At 43.0% G+C, this 15,632-nt stretch overlaps 1 long non-coding RNA gene across 1 annotated transcript; it reads left to right on the top strand.

Annotated features, from left to right (window-relative positions):
* The first annotated feature begins 6,807 nt into the window (after positions 1 to 6,807).
* On the top strand, positions 6,808 to 10,640 carry LOC135362377 (uncharacterized). The gene is made up of 3 exons (XR_010406989.1): positions 6,808 to 6,958; positions 7,365 to 7,535; positions 9,731 to 10,640. It is a non-coding gene; the product is annotated as an uncharacterized LOC135362377 (long non-coding RNA).
* The last annotated feature ends 4,992 nt before the right edge of the window (positions 10,641 to 15,632 follow it).

The following is a 15,632-nucleotide window of genomic DNA, read 5'->3' as shown; positions in this document are numbered from 1 at the left end:
GATCTCAGCTCAGGTCTTGATCTCGGCTGGGGTCTTGATCTCAGGGTTGTGAGTTTGAGCCCCAAGTTGGTCTCTACACGGGGCATGAAGCTTACTTTAAAGAAAAAAAATGTAACTCTCCCATCCATCATCACAGCCCACTGGCTCTCAGACCCCAGGCTAAGAACCTCTGTCCCAAGTAGTTGAACTAGAATGTAGAGTATGTAGGAAGGGATGACAAAGACTGGGGCTTGTGTCTGTGATAGGAATTTTTAATGGAGTATAGGGTTGAAAAGGTAATGGGATGGAGTTGGCAGAGACTGACAAGCCAGACAGAATTGAATTCCAATCCTCCTTCCCATCTCCATCCTCACAAGCTGTGTGACCTTGGGCAAGTCATTTCATCTTTCTGCAAAATGTGGATATTCACACAGACCCTACGGGGCTACTATGAGAGTCTCATGTAAATTTCTCTTTAACCCTACAACTCTGTATAGAGACAAGGATTTTGCATTTTGTTTTGCTTTGTTTACAACTGTGTTGTTTTGGTTCTTTATGAAAGACAAAAGCTCTAGAAAGGTTGGCAGGAGGCACTTGTGGGTAGCAAGGATGAATAGAGCAAAGTGGACAAGATTAGGCAGAGGAGAAGTTGTCTCAGGAAAGAGTGATCTTAGCACTTCTCAGAGAATACACTTTAGGTAAGCAAAACAGTGCAGAGAGAGCAAGACTGAGGCAGGAAATCCCGGGGGTGGGAGGGTGGGGAAAGCCTAGAAGTCAGGGTACCCACAACGGCAGAGGCTCTCTGTCCAAATACCTACGGCCTGCCATGTTGTTAATGAAATGAAAGAGATGGAAAAGTTCTGAGAATAGAATAGCAACCACCTGTCTACCCACTAGTCCGCCCTCATTGTGGTCTTAAGGGGGGGTTGTTCCTTTTTTCTCTAATTTTAGAAAATCTTCATATATTGTGGACAATCACCCTTTGACAGTCAAAGCTGATTTCAAAGAGGAGAAGTTTGTGCTCCTCCACCAAATCCATCCCTTGCAGCTCTCACATTTTCTTCTAGGCATTTTGTTTTCTCCTAAATTGCTCTTGAGATATTCTAATCCTAACCTGGATGAATTAACAGGAAATGAAATTTGTCTGCTTCTCACCCAAGAAAGCTTGGGAGGCTATTTTCTGGAAAGGCCATGAAGGAGCCAATGCCTTTAAGGGTAGTGAAATAGAGGAGATTCCCAGAACTAGGAAGGTCCAGGGCTTGGACATATGTGTGGCCTACTCTCTAGAGGTGAAGGAGGAACAGCATATGGTAGACAGAAGTACATCAGTATCCATTAAGCATGGGAGGGGACTCATTAAATATTTTTCTCTACAAAAGACCGGATCCTTTGCAAGGGAAGGAGCCCATATAATGTAAGTTCTGAATTGGACTTAATTTGATTTAGATTGAATGAAGTAATATGTCATTTTTTACTTCCCTAACTTTGTGGAGTCAGATTCATACCCACTATATAATCAACAGAAAAAATAAAACTGACAACATCTAAATTGCACACAGTGAAATTACTCGTTGACTAAAAATTTATGAAAAAGTCAAATAAGTCTTCTTGACAAAATGTAGATCTGCAAAATTCATCCCAGGAAAAGTGAACTTCATAGAATATAGAAATAATGACCACAAAAGATAACTTACAATGGCAGAAGCTATAATTATTAAACTGTGATATGGATTTTTTAAATTGACTGATAACACAAATCATCATTATGAAATTTATACAGAAAATTATTTTTCAGATGAAGATAATTATAGCTCAATTTAAGGGAAAATGAATAAGTTGGAAATAGATTTAATAGCTGTATAGAAAAATCAAAGGTATTGAACTGACTTAATGGGATTTGTCCTGGGAAATATTTTCTCTGTGAAAAGTAATCAATATGATATAATTCCATCAAAAATTTGTATTCATGGGGCACCTGCGTGGCTCAGTCAGTTAAGCTCAGGTCATGATCCCAGGGTCCTGGAATCGAGCCCTGCATCGGGCTCCCTGCTCCGCAGGAGGCCTGCTTCTCCCTCTACCTGCCTGCCGCTCCCCCTGCTTGTGCTCTCTCTCTCACTATCTCTCTGTGTGTGTCAAATAAATAAATAAAAATCTTTAAAAAAAAAATCTTTAGGGGCACCTGGGTGGCTCATTCAGTTGAGTGGCCAACTCTTGATTTCAGTTCAGGTCATGATTTTGGGGTTGTGGGATCGAGCCCCCTTCCAGCTCTACACTCAGGGGAGTCAGCTTGGGATTCTCTCTCTCTCCCTCTCCCTCTGCCCCTCCCCACCACATGCTCTGTCTCTCTCTCTTCTTCTCTCCCTCTAAAATAAGTAAATTAGGGGCGCCTGGGTGGATCAGTTGGTTAAGCATCTACATTTGGCTCAGGTCATGATCCCAGGGTTCTGGGATCAAGCCCCATATCGGGCTCCCCGCTCGGTGGCGAACCTGCTTCTCCCTCTCCCTCTGTCCCCGCCCCCGTTCGTGTTCTCTCTCTCTCACTCTCTATCTCAAAGAAATAAATAAAATCTTTTAAAAAAATAAGTAAATAGTGTCGAACTGCGGGTCTCCTTGCAGCGGCAGCAGCTCCAGAGCAGAGTGTGAACTGTGGCGGCCAGAGTCATGGCAGGGCAGGCGTTTAGAAAGTTTCTTCCCCTCTTTGACCGAGTTTTAGTTGAAAGGAGCGCAGCTGAAACTGTAACGAAAGGAGGTATTATGCTTCCAGAAAAATCTCAAGGAAAAGTGTTGCAAGCACTTTTGTAGCTGTTGGATCAGGCTCTAAAGGAAAGGTGAAGGGCGCCTGGGTGGCTCAGTTGGTTAAGCGACTGCCTTCGGCTCAGGTCATGATCCTGGAGTCCCTGGATCGAGTCCCGCATCGGGCTCCCTGCTCGGTGGGAAGCCTGCTTCTCCCTCCGACCCTCCCCCCTCTCATGTGCTCTCTCTCTCACAAATAAATAAATAAAATCTTAAATAAATAAATAAATAAAGGAAAGGGTGAAGAGATTGAACCAGTTAGTGTGAAAGTTGGAGATAAAGTTCTTCTCCCAGAATATGGAGGCACCGAAGTAGTTCTAGATGACAAGGATTCTTTCTTATTTAGAGATGGTGACATTCTCGGATAGTATGTGGACTGAAATCATTATTAAAATGGCATGAAGTGAAACTACCCATTCCAGTGAATTAGTGAAATCTTTCATTATGTAAATAATTTTCATGTCTCTCTTTTATAATAAACTAATGGTATCCAAACTAATGAAATCCAGTGTCTCTAAAATTTAGTTTTAGTGTACTGATATAAACATTAGCAAATAAAAATGCATAAATGAAAATAAATAAATAAATAAATAAATAATCTTTTTTAAAAATGGTAAAATAAAGGGGGCACCTGGGTGGCTCAGTCGTTAAGCGTCTGCCTTTGGCTCAGGTCATGATCCTGGGGTCCTGGGATTGAGCCTTGCGTTGGGCTCCCTGCTGTGCGGGAAGCCTGATTCTCCCTCTCCCACTCCCCCTGCTTGTGTTCCCTCTCTCGCTGTCTCTCTCTGTGTCAAATAAATAAATAAAATCTTTAAAAAAAAAAAAGTAAAAATAAAAATCCTTAAAATTTAAAAAAAAATTGTTAAGGAATTTTTAAATCCTTGGGGTCAAAGCAGGGGCCAAATATCCTTACCTCTCTACTAAAGCTCCTAGAGAGAAAAAAGAAATGGACATAGTGGCCAAGACTTTGCTGATCTATATTTTATCAGGAAGGTTTCCTGATTCTTCCATCAGTTTTTTATCAATAAAAAATTCCGCCATGGGTACCTGGGTGGCTCAGTCGTTAAGCGTCTGCCTTCGGCTCAGGTCATGATCCTAGGGTCCTGGGATCAAGTCCCACATCGGGCTCCCTGCTCTGTGGGGAGTCTGCTTCTCCCTCTCCCGCTCCCCCTGCTTGTGTTCCTGCTCTTGCTATCTCTCTCTCTGTCAAATAAATACATAAAATCTTTAAAAAAAAAAAAAAAATTCCGCCATGTGCAACTTCACTGTTGTTTTACTTTTTCTGTTGATTATGTAGTGGTCAGTGTCCCTGTAGCATACGCCCTGCCTTGGGGCCCCACTGCTTAACATCCATTGCTCCATCTGTCCACTCAACAATTACCCACCAAACACCTACTCTGTGCCGGGTCCCAGCAGAAAAATCAAGCCAAGCCCCTGACCTCAAATAATTATGATTTTAATTATTTTTTTCTGGTCCTACACTCTTTCTTGTTATTTCATAAGGGACAGCACAGTGTTGAATAGAAGAGGTGATAGTGGGCACCCTTTTCTCATTCCCATCTCAGGAGGAAAGGTTTTTATATTTCATCAGTAAGTATGATGTTGGATGTAGGTTTTTTTGTGCATGTCCTTTATCAGATGAAGGAAGTTCCCTTCTATTCTTAGTTTGAAAGGTTTTTACCATAAATGGGTGGTAACTTTATAAATTTTTCTACATCTCTTGAGATGATCCTATGGTTTCTTAACTTTATTCTGTTAAAGTGGTGAGTTATTTTGATTAATTTTCAAATGTCAAGTCAACTTTGTATCCCTGGAGTTAACACAACTTGGTTGTGTAGTATTATCCTACTTCTAGATCTTTGGGTTTGGTTTGCTGATATTTTGTTTAGAATTTTTGCATCTTTGTGGTTTTTTTGTTTTTGTTTTTTAAAGATTTTATTTATTTGACAGAGAGAGACACAGCAAGAGAGGGAACACAGCAGGGGGAGTGGGAGAGGGAGAAGCAGGCTCCCCGCTGAGCAGGGAGCCTGATGCCGGGCTTGATCCCAGGACCCTGGGATCATGACCTGAGCCGAAGGCAGATGCTTAACGACTGAGCCACCCAGGCGCCCCTAGAATTTTTGCATCTCTGTTTGGCCTCTAATTTTCCTTCCTTATAATGCCCTTGTTAGGTTTTTGTATCTAGGTAATGCTGATCACATAAAATAAATTGAGAAGCACTCCTACTTTTTCTATTCTCTGGAAGCATGTGGACCTGGAGTTTTCTTTGTAGGAAGATTTTTTTTTTTTAACAAAAGATTCAATTTCTTTAATAGAAACAGGACTACTCAGTTTTCCTATTTCTTCCTGTGTCAGTTTGTGTTTTTCTAGTTATCTGTTCACGTCATTTGAATTTCAAGTTTGTTGGGATATAGTTATTTACAATATCCTCTCACTGTCTTTTTGATTCATGTGGGATCTGTAGTGATGGCATTCTTTTCATTTCTAAAGTGATAATTGTGTCTCCTCTTTTTGTCCTTCATCTGTCTAGCCAAAAGTTTATCAATTTTAGTAGTTTTATCAGAAAATTAACTTTTGGTTCTTTGATTCCTCTTTCATATCTTCATTTTCTTTTTCTTTTTTTTTAAAGATTTTATTTATTTATTTGAGAGAGAGAGAGCGCGCACAAGCAGGGGCAGAGACAGAGAGAGAGAGGGGAGAAACAGACTCCCCACTAAGCAAGGAGCCCGATGTGGGGCTTGATCCCAGGACCCTGGGATCATGACCTAAGCCGAAGGCAGACACTTAAACAACTGAGCCACGCAGGTGCCCCCATATCTTCATTTTCTATTTTAATAACTTATCCTGTCAACTTTATTATTTTCTTCCTTCTACTTTATTTGGATTTAATTTCTGAATGTTTTTCCTAACTACTTGAGGTAGATATTTAGATAGTTGATTTTCAGCCATTTTTGGGGGAAATATATTCATTTAAAGCCACAAATTTCACTCTAAACATGGCTTTAGCTACATTCTACAAGTTTTAACATATTATATTTTCATTACATTTGAACCAAATATTTTCTACTTTCTATTGTGATTTCTTTTTTGACCTTTGGGTTATTTACTAGTGTGCTATTCAATTTCCAAATATTTGGGGATTTTCTAGTTTTCTTTTTGATTTTGATGATTAGCATAATCCAACTGTGATCATTGAACATACTCTATACGATTTTAGCTCTTTGAAATTTGGTTAGACTTACATTATGGCTGAGCATATCGATATATATTTGATGTGCACTTGAAAAGAATTATGTGTTCTATGGTTATTGGATCCAGTGTTCTATTATGTCAATTAGGTCAAAGTCTTGAAGCATGTTATTCAAATTTTCTGTGTTCTTATTGATGTTTTTATTTGCATATTCTATCAGTTCCTGAGAGAGTTGTATTAAAATATCCCAGCATAATGGATTTGTCTATTTCTTCTTGAGAAATAGGCCCTGCCCTAGAGGTTCTCACAGTCAGGTATGAGGGTTAACACATAATTCTACAATAACTGTGGATATGTGTTTAGACATTCTAGCAGAGAGAAACCCAGGGAACACCCAATATTTTGGTCATACTGAACTCCTGGATGTTCCCTGAGTACAGATTTTGTTTTTCCCTATAAGGACTTTGTCTAAACCATGTGTCACAAACTCAAATGTCTACATTTGAAAGGGCCAGGGACAACATAAAATGAAAAGAGAACTGCAGATTCCTTAACTTATACAACAGTTTAGGAAATAGGCTGAAACAACTACTCAGCTGCAAACACTGGCCACCTTTCATGAGAAAGGAAGGATGATTCAGAGGACAGAACCAAGACCCACAGAGAAATAGTCCTAAATTTGATCTGAATCATAGAACTGCTTGATTTCAGAATTGCTATGGACAGTGACTCCTGTACGCCTGTTTCCTCCCTATTTCAGCAGGAGAGTCCATAGCAGTTACCTTGGGCCTGCTTGTGTGTTGGGCGGGTAGAGAACAGATAACTTGTCTCTCATTTGCAGGTGTTTGGATAAAGCAGAACTCTGTAGTTGATGAGAATACTTAAGGAACTACTTCTAAGGAGACTTGTTTTCATCGGAACTTGAGTAATGTGACAAAATTCAGGATTTCAAGTTGATGCTGTGACAGGATGAGACTTTTAGGGCCTTAGGGGAAGGTGAGAATATTTTGCATGTAGGAGAGACATAAATCATTGGGGTCAAAAAAGCAGATTATAGGGGCACCTGGGTGGCTCAGTCGGTTGGGTGTCTGCCTTCAGCTCAGGTCATGATCCCAGGGTTGTGGGATAAAGCCCCATGTTGGGCTCCCTGCTTAGCGGGGAGTCTGCTTATCCCTCTCCCTCTCCCCCTGCTCATGCTCTCCCTCTCTTTCTCTCACTCTCTCGCTCACTCTTTCTCTCAAATAAATAAATAAAATATATTTTTTAAAAGGCAGATTATGTTATCCAACCTCCAAGATGGGCCCCATGATTCTTACCTCCTGGTATTCATATCCCTGACAGAGGGTGACTTCTGAGACTATATAATAAAAAGCATTGTGGCTTCTGCCTCACTCTTTCTTAGATCACTTGCTCTGGCAGAAGCCGGCTGCCATGTCATGAGAACAGATCCACATTATGAAGAATTAAGACCTCCTGCCAATAACCAAGCTTCCTGTCGAGCCTTTGGATGACCACAGCCCTGGCTCATGTCTTGACTGCAACTGCATGAGAACCTTGAGTAAGAACCACCTAGGTAAGCCATTTCCAAATTCTTGACCACAGATAACATGTGAGACAATAAATGTCCATTGTTTCAAGCCGCTAAGTTTTGGTAATGTCCATTGTTTCAAGCCACTGAGTTTTGGTAAACATAATTTATATTCCCACTAGGTTAGCTCACAGTTGAACTTTAAAGATCTATACCTATTTACATCACAGAGGATTACTGTTATAGCAGTTGAACTTACATCATCACTAATACAAAGCTGTCCCTTTGACTGAGCCATTTCTCGAGCATCATCACATATCCCACCTTTCACCTGGCTATCTCCCACTCAACCTCCAGGACTTATCTCAGCTATTGCCATCTCTAAGAAGCATCCTGTTCCCAGGGACAGAGAGACCTTGTTTTCTTCTGCAGCAGCACTGGTCACTCTGAGCAGAAACTGGCTGTGTCCATGTCTGCCTTCTGTAGCAGATGATGAGCTCCTTGAAGGGCCCTAGGCACCAAGCCAGGCCTGGGACAAGTAGGGAGAGTGAATGAGTGTTTTCTAAATGATTTAATGAGTTTGGAAGCAACCTCTCACCCCTGAGGGCCTTGGTGAATTTTGAGGGCCCCTGTGAAATGGAACTCCTGGACCCTTGGGGTCTTCAAGGGACCTTAAAGTAAAACTCAAAGGACCCCTGGAGAACTCCTTTGTTAGACCCACAACCAACTCAGAAGACAGATACCTCTTAAGGAGACTTTCAGGAAAGTTTCAGGGATTCATGGTTTTGTTGTTTGCAGGTGTCAAGCAACAAAAACATGACAAAAATTTCTGGCTGATTTAAGAGAAGGAATTCATTAAAAGAATATGGGAGGAGCACCTAGGTGGCTTAGTCCGTTAAGCATCCAACTCTTGGTCTGAGCTAAGGTCTCTACCTCACAGCTATGAGTTCAAGCCCCGCATTGGGCTCCATGCTAGGCATGGAGCCTACTTAAAAAAAAAAAAAAAAGGAAGGTCACCTGGATGGCTCAGTTGGTTAACTGTCTTCCTTCAGCTTAGGTCATGATCCCAGGGTCCTGGGATTGAATCCTGCTTGGGCTCCTTGCTCAGGGGGGATTCTGCTTCTCCTTCTGCCTGCTGCTTCTCCTTCTGCCTGCCGCTCCCCCTGCTTGTGCTCTCTCTCTCTCCCTTTCTCTCTGACAAACAAATAAATAAAATCTTTAAAAAAAAAAAAGAATATGAGAATAAGCACATGAAAAGGTGCTCAACATCATTAGTTGTTACAGAAATGCTAAATCGAAAGCACAATGAAATACTTCCAACTCACTGGAATGACTAATAATTTAAAAGATAGATAAAAACAAGTGTTGGCAAAGATGTGGAGAAATTGGAAACCCCATACATTGTTGGTAGGGATGTAAAATGGTGTAGCTTCTTTGGAAAACAGACTGGCAGGTCCTCATAATTAAACATAGAGGAGCCATATGACCCAACAATTACACTCCTAGGTATATATCCAAGAGAAATTAAAACATGTTCACGGGGTGCTGGGGTGGCTCAGTCGTTAAGTGTCTGCCTTCCTTCAGCTCAGGTCATGATCCCAGGGTCCTGGAATCGAGCCCCGCATCGGGCTCCCTGCTGAGCAGGAAGCCTGCTTCTCCCTCTCCCTCTGCCTACAGCTCCCCCTGCTTGTGCTCTCTCTCTCTGTCAAATAAATAAATAAAATCTTTAAAAAAAAAATATGTTCACACAAAAATATGTAAAAGAATGTTCACAGCAGCACCATTCGTGATAGCCAAAGAATGGAAACAACCCAAATGTCCATCAATTAAGGAATGAATAGACAAAATACAGTATATCTATACAATGAATGTTATTTCAAATAAAAAGTAACGGAGTACTAATACAATATGCTACAACATGGATGAACCTTGAGAACATTATGCTATGTGAAGGAAAGTAGTCACAAAAGACTACATATTGTATGATTACATTTATATGAAGTGTCCAGAGTAGGTAAATCCATAAACACAGATCACAGCTTAGTGGCTGCCTAGGGATGAGAAGGTGTTGCGGGCTGAATTATGTCCCCTGAACAAGTATGTAAAGTCCTAACCCCTGGTACCTGTGAATGTGGCCTTTTTGGGAAATAGGGTCTTTGCAAACATAATCAAGATGTAAACTAAGATAAGGTCATATGAGAGTAGAGTATGTTCTTTAATATGACTGATGTCTTTATAAGAAGAGGACAGACACACAGAGAATGCACAAAGAGAAAAGAAGGACATGTGAAACCATGAGACACAGAGAACGTCACGTGGCTGCAGAGGCAGCAACTTGCAGTGATGTGCCTGGCAGCCAAGGAGCACCAAGGAACGCTGGCAGCATGAGAAGCTAAGAGAAAGGCATGGAACAGATCCTTCCCGAGAGCCTGCAGAGAGAGCATGGTCCTACCAGCACCTTGTTTGGGACTCCTTGCCTCCAGAACTGTGAGAGGATCCATTTCTGTTGCTTTAGGCCACCCGGACACTTCGTTATGGGAGCACTATATGACTGCCAGAGTAATGGCCTTTCTTTTTGGGGTGATGAAATGTTCTAAAGTTGATTGTGGTGATGGTGTCACAATTCTGTGAATATACTTAAATCACTGAATTGTTTCTTGAGATATATCTGTTTATATTTCAAAAACAAAAAGTGCTATTGGGGAGCTCACAGAATCAACAAGAGGCCTAGAGAACCAGGTATAGAGCCAGAAATAGCACCCAAATCATGTAAAACTGGTCTGGGGAGAACCCCACAGTTGTTTTCTCAAGCACTAGCCACTACAGACTTAAAAATTATTATTAAATGAAGCAGGTCCTCTTTTTTATATCGAGGTGATGTATAATTTACATATAATAAACTGCATGCATTTGAAGTGTATAGTTTTGATGAGTTTTGACTAATCCCATATGACCACTCTCACAATCAAGATACAAAATATTTTCATCAACCCAAAAGGTTTCTTTGTGCCCCTTTACAGGGAGTTCCCTGTAGAGGGACTCTCCATCTCCAGCCCCAGGCAACTACTCATCTGTATCCTGTCCACTTCCTGAGCCTGGTTCTCCATCCAATCTTCCCATCAATTCTGTTAACCACCCAACCTTCCAATAAATTCCTTTCCTTTAAGTGAGCCAGAATTGGTGTCTGTTTTCACAACCAAACTTCCTGACTGATAAAACAGGGAGAAAACAAAGTAAGGAGAAGGGAGGAGAAACATAACTCCGAGAAAATATATCCACTCAGAATCCATTTATATAAAATTGAAAGCCAGGGGTGCCAGTCGTTAAGCGTCTGGCTTCAGCTCAGGTCATGATCCCAGGGTCCTGGAGTAGAGCCCCGCATCGGGCTCCCTGCTCAGCAGGAAGCCTGCTTCTCCCTCTCCCTCTGCCTACAGCTCCCCCTGCTTGTGCTCTCTCTCTCTGTCAAATAAATAAATAAAATCTTAAAAAAAAAAAAAAAAAAAACATTACGGGCGCCTGGGTGGCTCAGTTGGTTAAGCGTCTGCCTTCAGCTCAGGTCATGATCCCGGAGTCCTGAGATCAAGCCCTGCATCGGGCTCCCTGCTCTGCGGGAAGCCTGCTTCTCCCTCTCCCACTCCCCCTGCTTGTGTTCCCTCTCACTCTGTCTCTCTGTCAAATAAATAAATAAAATCTTTTAAAAAAATAAAAAATAAGAAATAAAAAATAAAATTCAAAACCAGAGAAAACCAACTAATATATTACGCAGAGATACATCCCTTTCTGACAAAACCATAAAGAAAACCAAAGGCGGGGCGCCTGGGTGGCTCAGTCGTTAAGCGTCTGCCTTCGGCTCAGGTCATGGTCCCAGGGTCCTGGGATCGAGCCCCGCATCGGGCTCCCTGCTCCGCGGGAAGCCTGCTTCTCCCTCTCCCACTCCCCCTGCTTGTGTTCCCTCCCTCGCTATGTCTCTCTCTGTCAAATAAATAAATAAAATCTTTAAAAAAAAATTAAAAAAAAAAAAAAGAAAACCAAAGGCATGTTTGTGGCAGTCTGGCTTATGGTTTAGCAAATGTTCGGGGTCCCTCCCTCTGCTGTGAAGGGAGCGCACTTCCCTGTCCCACTGAGGCTGGGCTTGGCCATATGATTTGCGTTGGCCAGTAGAATGTTAGTAAACGTGACTTGAGCAGCCTTAGACGTGCTTATGCTGCTGTTGGACGTGGTTCTCCCATGTCAGTGAGCTGCCAGGAGGAGAATATATACCAGGTAGACTCTGATCCTAGTAGGATGAGAGACATGTGGAGCAGACCTGGGTCCAGCCTGCAGTCTGGAGCCAAACCCAGACAACCCACCACCTGAAGCAGAGCCACCCCACCAAGCCCAATCTAGATTAGTGCAACCTGCAGACCCTGAGAGTGAGATGAATGCTTGTTGAGTTTTGAGGCAATACGTGGCATTTTTGTGGCCACAAATGGTTAATGCAATAAGTAACAGCCACTTCAGGAGGGGATGTGATGAGGGCGTCAAAGCATTCAGACTGAGTGGTGGGTTCACAAGCCTTCATCGCAGCATTATTTAAACCATACGCGTCCATTTTACATACTCCGTTATTTACGATTTTTTTTCACAGCTTTAAAAAAAAGCGAGGGAGGAATTTGGGGTCAATGCCAACAGCAAGTGTTTCCGTGCTGAACCGAAGGTGGTTTGGGAGTGGGTGGGCAGAGATGAAGGGCTGGTGCAAGAGCAGGATGGAGGGCCGGGGCGGAGCAGAGCGCAGAGAAGGATAAAAGCAGTGCAAAGGGATAAGACAGTGCTTGGATCCAGGTGATAGAGTATGCGATTTTATTTTCTACTTCATCCTTCTCTGGATTTCCTAAATTGTCTACACTGGACATATATGACTCCTGGAATCAGAGAAAAGAACAAAACTGTAATGGCAGACACAGGGGGTCAGTTCCCAGCAAGCATTCCCTCTTCCCTGTTGATAGGATGAATCATGGCCCACACCACCACATGTTCCCTGCAGCTGGGTCAGCGGAGCCTGTGTGCCCCAGTTCTGACCAGTGAAGTGAAAGGGGACGTCTCCTGGTGGGAGGTGGGGGTAGGCTTTTAAGAAAGATTGCCCTCTGTGATTAAAAAAGAGAAAAGAGGAGAGAAGGAGGGAAGGTTTGGGATGTTGTTGCACGATAGTGTGATATTTGGATCTGCAGCAGCCACCTTGCCACCTTGAGGGAAGATGTTGCCAAGGAGGGTGGGTGAGGGGAGAGATGGCAAAGTCCTGGGGGACAGGCTCAGCCACTGAGTCAATCTAGGGACTGTTCTGCTGGCTTCTTGTTAAGCAAGATTATGAAAATTCTACAGCTTAAGTCGGTTTTGTTTTGTTTTAAAGTTTATTTACTTTTGTGGGCACCTGGATGGCACAGTCGGGTAAGCCTCTAACTCTTGGGTTCGGCTCAGTCATGATCTCTGGGTCCTGGGATGGAGCCCCGCGTGGGGCTCTGCTTGAGATTCCCTCTCCCTCTCTGCCCCTCCCACTCATGCTCTCTCTCTCTCTCAAATAAATAAATAAATCTTTAATAAATAAAGTTTATTTTTTTTAGTAATCTCTACATGCAGTTGGGGCTCAAACCCACGACCCTGAGATCAAGAATCACACACTCTTCTGACTGAGCCAGCCAGACATGCCTTAAGTCAATTTTGGTTAGGAAGACTCAATTACAGCCAAAAACATCCTAATTGATGCAGAATATTTTTTCAAGTGTGAGGAGAGATATATCTGGTGACCTTAGAGGCTCATTCATCTTCCCAGACAGCAAGCTCAGTATGTGTGAGTTAGCCCAATAATATCAGCCACTAGGTTCTAGGGGCGCCCCCTTTCTAACTAGGCTATTTGCTAGACAGTAGTACTTCCAAGGTGGCCTAGTCACCTAGCTGTTTCCTCCCCACACCCACTCTATTTAAAAGCTCCCCCCACTTTTTTTTTAAATCACTAACATCATCAAAATACGTTCCTCCTCCATTTCAACATTATTGGAACAGGACCCTTTCTACTGGGACTCTGGCGACAGTGCCATGGGAAATGAGTTCCAGGGGCTGCCCGTGCCCTACTCTTGGCCTGGATGGGTCCCCCTCTCATACCCTATTTGTAGCTGCACTCCTGAGTAGGGGTAGTGGTGCGTGTCCCATACATGACAAAATATTACACAAGGAAGAAACCGAAAGATCGGGACGGTAAAACAGACATAAACTAGAATTGACCAACGTCAATATTTATAGATTGCAACTGGTTCTGTCCTCTGGACCAGCCCCAGGTGTGAGCGGCGGGAGGTGAGGCCTGCTTGTGGAGACCTCCCCGGCGGGTCCACTTCTCATGGCCCTCCTCTACCAGGTCTCCTCTGGAGAAGTCACCAGTTCCTTCCACCTCCCCAAAGAGTGAGCTCTCTCCCAAATGAGAATTTTAAAGACAGGAATCACATCATGTCATTTCTTTGCCAGCTTTCCATCACACTCAGTCTGTGTTAGGTCCTGTCTTCCCGCCTCTGCCGGCTCACCCAGGTGGGCCGTACCCTAGAAGTCCCAGGTCTTGGCAGCAGGCCCCTGGTTCTTACCGAAGCTTCCCACACACCTCACCTTCTCCCACGGCACCTGGCAGGCGGGAGAAACTCCAGAGAAGCAGGGCTTCAGGGCTTCAGTCACATAGGGACACCCAGGGGCCTCCCAAATACTGTGTTCTGAGAATGCCAAGGCCTCAATCTCTAACAACTGGTTGTCTTTCAGGAGGAACCTTCAGCTGCCCCTCCCCACTCCCCGTTCTAACCATCTCCTCCCCGTGAAACCATCTACCAACCACAGAGGCAACCTTGTAGGTGCTACCCAAGCTGGGGACGGTCAGGTCACTTCGCCAAAAGAGTTGCTCTAAAATGCCAGCCCAGAACGGAGCCCAGCTTATTTTGTTCTGCACCCTGGCTTAAGCTTTGGAAAAGTCCTCGGCTGACCTGGGTGCCTAGCTTGGGTGCAGTAGCCAAATATGGCCACAAGAGGGAAGGAACGCATCTTCCTAGGGGCAGGGGTTTGGTTTCAACCAGGAACAGCTCCGAGGTTTTCACATGGCTAAAACAGAAGGGCCAGAAGGTGATCTGCGGGTGCTCTCGTGAAGGCAGATAACCCCATGTGCCTTTAAAATGACATTCTTTAAATATTTGTTCAAATATATTTAGTGGTGAGGAAAAGAAACTATTTTTCTAAATAAATAAAAAACAGGGCGCCTGGGTGGCTCAGTTGTTAAGTGACTGCCTTCGGCTCAGGTCATGATCCTGGAGTCCCGGGATCGAGTCCCGCATCGGGCTCCCTGCTCAGCGGGGAGTCTGCTTCTCCCTCTGACCCTCCTCGCTCTCATGCTCTCTGCCTCTCATTCTCTCTGTCTCAAATAAATAAATAAAATCTTTTAAAAATATATATATGTAAATACATTTATAAATAGAAGTAAAGATATATGTTTACCGTTGTGGATAGCAATATAAGTAAATATACATATATATTTATCCTTGTGAGTAGCAATATATGTAAATACATTTATAAATATAAGTAAATATATATATTACACACACACACATATACATACACTCCTCGTGGGTAGCAACTAGGAGGGGCCTGAGGGAGATTGGTGGTGTTTCTTGATCTGGGTGCCAGTTACACAGGTATGTTCACTTTGTGAAAGTTCATCAAGCTGTACTATTATGACTTCTGTACTTTTCTGTAGGTATGTTATGCCTCAAGAAAAGTTTATTTAAAAATCAATGGTGGGGCACATGGGTGACTAAGGTCACCCTTAAGCCTCCAACTCATGATTTCAGCTTGGGCTGTGAGCTCATGGGTGGTGAGACCGAGCCCCAAGTTGGTTCCATGCTCAGTGGTGAGTGGGCTTAGGCTTCTCTCCCTCTCCCTCTGCCCCTCCCCCTAGTTGCATGCACACTCTCCTTCCTCTCTCTCTCTAAAATAAATAAATAAATCTTAAAAAAAAATCAATGGTAATGATGAGTCAAACACTATACTCTTTATGTTCAAAATAAGAGATTTGTTCATCGAATGTGACAAAAGTGCTTGAAGATTAATAGGTAACATATTCACGAGTTTCAAAACTCAAAT

Source organism: Mirounga angustirostris, unplaced genomic scaffold, assembly GCF_029215605.1.
Source record: "Mirounga angustirostris isolate CCGP_5_RB_7025 unplaced genomic scaffold, mMirAng1.0.hap1 SCAF_13, whole genome shotgun sequence".
NCBI lineage: Eukaryota > Metazoa > Chordata > Mammalia > Carnivora > Phocidae > Mirounga > Mirounga angustirostris.
This window is presented reverse-complemented; position numbering and strand designations above follow the sequence as displayed.